Consider the following 6,000-nt stretch of genomic DNA (forward strand, 5'->3'; position numbering starts at 1 on the left):
AAAATACGCTTCTTCAATATAATTTTCTTTTATTTCAACTCCGACGGTCTCTGAGATATCAATAACTGTTTCCACTGCGTTTTTATTTTCATTGATTGGTATTCCATTGATTAAGCAATCTTTTTTGACACGTTCATCATTGAGCAATTTTAGTGAATCCTTCACCGATTTTAGTTCACTTTTTAGTTTTGAATTTTCTCTTTTAACACTTTCAATTCTTTTAGCATTTGCATTTACAGTCTTCATTAAATCATCAAACTTCGACGACATGAAATTCACTGATTCAGTCAGACGATCTATACTATCGAGTTTGGCTTCCATACGATGCAATTGTTTTTGAACGCTAGATTCAACATTTTCGTTACAAAAATGACAGAAAAACTCTTCATCCTTATGCTTTAACAAATGATCGAATTGCTTTTTATTAATCCTGGTACAAGCCAGATGGTATATTTTAGAGCATTTATCGCATTCTATGAAATCATCCTCTTCTTCATTCACTTGCCGTTTACACTGACCACATAAAATTTTTTTAGGTTTAACACTTCTTCGTCCTGTAGTCGAAGGCATCTTATTATTTTCAACTAGTTTTGAACGTTTTTCAAGTGTGTATATGTAATAGGCTTTATTTCCTGTTTGAGTATGTGTGTGTATTTCAAGAGAGCACTTCGTTTGCAATTTTAGGGACAAATTCAGAGTATACTTTCAGGCTGATATTAATCACTACACTTCAGTTTTTTCTGGGTCCTTTTGGAGAGTATATTTTAGGGATAGCAAGTTGTAAAAGCTTTTATTTAACATATATTTAACATAATAAAAATTATTTTGAATTATTGATTTTTAGAACAATATTCTCACTATGTTTTGACATTTATTTGGCAATCTCTCTCAGCACTCTCACTTTCTCAATTATGTTTTGTTTTTTCTTTTATTTACGTATGCTCCCACTAGTCATTCAATTGCATTAACAATATTTTTATACGAAAATATAAACTTTTTAAGCACCGTAGAGAACTTCCAACGCTGCAAATCACGAAAGCGTTCAATAAATATTACTATGTTCACTTTTGTGGATCTTAAATACACGTAATGCCTTCGAAATTTAATTTTATTTCGGAGCTTTAGAAAAACACGTCCGTTCAATACGTTTACTCTCTCTTTATTTCCTTTCAAACATTCGACATAAACACTCCTTTTTATTTTATTTTTCTTTTTTTAATTTTTCTTGATGTGGTGTTGTGTAGTGGTGGTGTGGGTAATATTCCTTTTTTCACTTTTGCAATTCGATTTATTTTTGTTGTAATATTTCTTTCAAACTTTTACAAAATTTATTCTTTGGCCTCCATCACAACAAGCCAAACAAACACACAAAAATATTTCTTTTTATTTCAAATTTTTGGTATAGATTTTTTTATCCATAGATGCTGGAGAAAAACGTGTTTTTGTTAGCGCAAAAAAAACAAAGACCAATGTTGTTGTTTTTTGGGGTTTGCTTTACAGAAAACTTGAAAACTTTTTAGTTACATTTTCCTTCAAATACTCACAATTTATTTCTTTAATAGAATTGAATATTTTCTTATTAATTGAATTGAATATTTTTTTCTTTAACGCTGCAGATTCTTTTCTATGATTCTTCACTTCAAAACACTCGCGACCGACATTTGAATTTGGTTATTTTCTTTTGTATTATTATTTTTAATTTCTTTGAAATTCTTCACGTCTAAACTTTTACACAAAATCATCAACGTCGTCGTTGTTCGCTTATAATCCATTCAGCGTTAATTTTTTTATCCGCGTTCTTAAAGTGTTTAAAATCACGTTCGTTTAGAAACTGGAGAGCATGCGGCTAACAATTGGAAAAAATTGCTGACAACATGGAGCTGCAAAGGTGTGTGTATCTGTATGGCTGTGTAAGTGGAGTTGTGCTGGAGTGCTGGGCTGTACACAAAGCAGGCAGGCAAGTAGGCACACACAAATCAGCCAAAGAGCAAGCAGCTCACAACAACATCATCATCACCATTGTTAGTAACAGCAGCCAGCCACCAACAAGCCATCCAAGCAGCCAACGAGCCACAAAATCAGCATAAGTTGGCCCAAAGTTGTTTGACAAGATCATTTACAATTACAATGTATCTCACCATAAGTGGCAACTTGTTTTGAGCACACTGTAACTGACTGGGGTCCAAGTATGTTTGTGTGTGTGTGTCACTGTATTGTGAGGATCAAGTTGGCCACAAATATTTCTCAATCCACCAACGGGTCTAAGCATAATATTATAATAATGGCCAAAGAGACAAGCAGACTCACTCACATATGGAGCCCATATAAATATGTGTGTTGAGAGGACTCCATGTACCTATGCAATTTTTCAGTCTCTCCCGCTCTCAATCTCATTTTATTAATGGACAAGTGTTTCATTTGTTGTGGGAAGAGTTTTTTTTTTTGGTGGGAACACTATAATGCAGGGTCACGGTTTCAGGATGTCCACAGTTGCAGACAGAAAGGCGTTATTGGTCGATCTTTGCTGATGACCATCCATTTGGAATTTTTCACTGCCCAGACTAAATCGCTTGGAAAAGTGGACTTGGAAGGTACCGTTATATTGGGACTTGGTCATAAAATAAACAAGTGAAAATGGTGATAAGTTAGGCGGGCCGAATTTTGTATACCTTACACCATAATATATGTATATATATTGGAACCAGATTTTCGCCATTTCGGTTGGGTTATGAGGCAAGCATTTCATTAGAGAGATCCCATCATGAAGAATATACTTATTGAGGCTCAGAGAAAAATCATTTTCTAGTTTTTAGCATTAAAAAAATACTGTAACTAAATTTTAAAATTTTTTAACAAATAGATTTTACAGTTCCGAACAACTTCCTCCGAACAACCTCCTCCCAACTTCCGAACTTCTCCCTCTCAACTTGCCCTTTCCACCTTCAACGGAACCCCATAACCAAATTAGGGCGAAAATGTAGATAAAAACTTCAAAATACCTGATATCGGATGGTACCGTTATATGGGGGCTATACCAAAACCTGGATCTATGTCCACAATTTTTGGTGGGAAGTTTATTTACCATTGAGAACTCCAAATGCCAAGTTACAGCCAAATGAAGATAAAATCATCAAAATACCTGAAATCGGGTGGTACCGCTATAGCGGTAGGAAAAAATAGACCCATTTTGGTTTCCTATTCACGTATTGTCATCCGAAACTGAAAGGTGTGCAAAGTTTCAATTCGATTGATCATTTGAAACTGTGTTACAAATGAGTTACTAGGTTTGAACCATTGGAAAACATGTAAAAAATTGTTAAGTTCGGCCGGGCCGAAATTTTTATACCCTCCATCATAAAATAGGCGGAGATATTTTTATTGTGCCTAAATAAGGTAAAACATGTAAGAACGGCGTTAAATTCGGCCAGGCCGAACTTGTAATACCCTCCACCATGAGATGTATTGAAGTAAAACTGAACCAATAGTTTCCTTTCGTTATGAAGAAGACTAAATTTCAGAAAAAAAAATGTGGCTAACCTTCAAAATACAAAAATTCCGGAGGTACCGTTCCATGGGGGCTATATCAAAACATCCATCTATACCTACAAATTTCTGGCGGAAAGAAGACTAAATACCAAATTTCCCATATTTCGGTAAAACCTTAAAAATAAGGAAGGATAAAGGAACCCGCGGACCTATACTGATAATTCTCTTCTGGAATATGTACCGCATGGAAGAATAAATAACCCCAAATGAAGACCAAATACCAAATTTCATCCATTTCGCTAGAATATTGAGGCCACAACCTTTAAAATCACAAAGTAGGGAGGAACCGTCGACCTGAACCGACAAGTTTTAGGGGAAAAGTTTAGTACCGCAAACGAAGACTAAATACCAAATTTGAGGCCAAAACCTTCAAAACACCGAAAATCGGGAGGTACGTTTTATGGGGGCTATATGAAGCCGTGGACCTACAGTGGTGGCCAATACATTTGCAACAAAATTGCATATTTTAGGAATTTTTATTTAATTTTTTTTTTGAAAGTAAAATTGGGTGCCACCCTGGTGCAATGGTATGCACACCCGCCTTGCACGCTGAAGGTCGCGGGTTCGATTCCCCGGCCAGTCAACATCAAACACCTTTCAAAGGTGGCAAAATACCCCTTAGTAATGTTGGCGACATTTTCTGAGTATTCAGCCTTGTGCAACTTCTCTATAAGTGGTGTCTTAGACACGCCGTTCGGACTCGGCGATAAAATATGAATCGGGGTGCACTCATTGTCCCGCCTGGGATGTTTGTGGAACAATTATTATTATTAAAATTAAGTATTTTTTTGAAATTTTTTATAGTTCATTGTCTCAAATATTAGAATATAAAAAGTTTTGACAAGTTATACAACAAAAAATTTGAAAAAATATAATAATACATAACACGCCTTAAAATTTAATGGTCAACACATATGCAACTGAACCAAAACAGATGCAAAATCTTCAATATTTTGTAAAATATATTTGTTTGTATAACTCAAATCATTTGCATTTGTTTTGGGAAGATTAAAAGTGAATAAAATTTTGAAACTGATATCAGTCATACGTATTCTTTCGGGGGATTGGCGGGTCGTACGGGAGAAGCATGGATATGGGACCAAGGGTCAACATTTTCAAAAGTAATGGAAATTTCTTCACATTTTAGTTGTCAATTTAATAAAATTCAAAGTTTAGAGTGCAGTTGCATCATTTATTTGCAAAAGCCAGAAGTTTGGGTCGTGAAAAACATATGATCGTAGGGATTTGGTCCATGTCAGAATAATGGATACTGATGTATTGAAGTTATAACGGGCGGTATCATTGGAAATTTTGGATTCTATAAACTTAAAAAGTTTTAGAAAACTCATCAAATGATAACTTAACACAAAAAATTGAGTATATAGGCACTTGCAGAAAAACGAAACGCCGGTACCAAAAGGAAAATATTCATGCTTCTCCCATACGACCCGCCAATCCCCCGAAAGAATACGTATGACTGATATCAGTTTCAAAATTTTATTCACTTTTAATCTTCCCAAAACAAATGCAAATGATTTGAATTATACAAAAATATTATATTTTACAAAATATTGAAGATTTTGCATCTGTTTTGGTTCAGCTGCATAAGTTTTGACCATTATTTTCATATTTTTGAATTTTTTTTGTTGCATAAAGTGCCAAAACTTTTTATATTCTTATATTTGAGACAATGTACTATCAATAATTGCAAAAACAATACTTATTTTTACTTTCATAAAAATATTTTAAATAAAATTCCTAAAACGTGCAATTTTGTTGCAAATGTATTGGCCACCACTGTATACCGACAAATTTCATATGGAACGTTTAGTACAACAAATCAAGACCAAATACCAAATTTCAGCCATTTTGGTGGATTATTTTCGCCACAACCTTCAAAATACCAAAAACCGGGAGGTACCGTTTTATGGGGGCTATATGAAGCCGTGGACCTATGCCGACAAAATTCTGGAGGAAAGTTTTGTACCCCCAACGCAGGATAAGCACCAAGTTTCATCCATTTCGGTGTGATAATGAAGCTTAAACCTTCAAAATGCCGAAAATCGCTTGGTACCGTTCTATGGGGGTTATACCAAAACGTGGACCGATATAGCCCATTTGCAATACCAAACATCCTAGGAGTAATAGAAACTTCTGTACCAAATTAATTGCGAGCTGTATCTTGATTTCAAGAGACGGACGGACAGACGGGCATGGTTATATAGACTTAGAATTTTACCCTGATCAAGAATATATATACTTTATATTGTCTCCGATGAATATTTCGATGCGTTAAAAACGGAATGACAAATTTAGTTATACGCTCCATATTATGGTGGAGGATATAAAAATGGTGGCAAAATTAAACGGCAAGCGTTTTATTTGGGAGGTTCCAGCAAGTGACAAATTATTTTCTAGTCTTAAGTGCATTTATAAATAAAACACTGCAACTTA

General features: G+C 34.7%; 1 protein-coding gene across 1 annotated transcript in view; it reads right to left on the reverse strand.

Annotated features, from left to right (window-relative positions):
- LOC141394849 (cadherin-related tumor suppressor-like) overlaps nucleotides 1–1,833 on the reverse strand; it is an 869,985-nt gene extending 868,152 nt beyond the window's left edge. The window contains exon 1 of the mRNA XM_073969866.1: nucleotides 1,147–1,833. The gene's annotated coding sequence lies outside the window, so the exon portion shown is untranslated. The remainder of the gene's footprint in view (nucleotides 1–1,146) is intronic.
- Nucleotides 1,834–6,000: the final 4,167 nt, after the last annotated feature.

Source organism: Musca autumnalis, unplaced genomic scaffold (assembly GCF_047663935.1).
Source record: "Musca autumnalis isolate F117 unplaced genomic scaffold, ASM4766393v1 scaffold_2, whole genome shotgun sequence".
NCBI lineage: Eukaryota > Metazoa > Arthropoda > Insecta > Diptera > Muscidae > Musca > Musca autumnalis.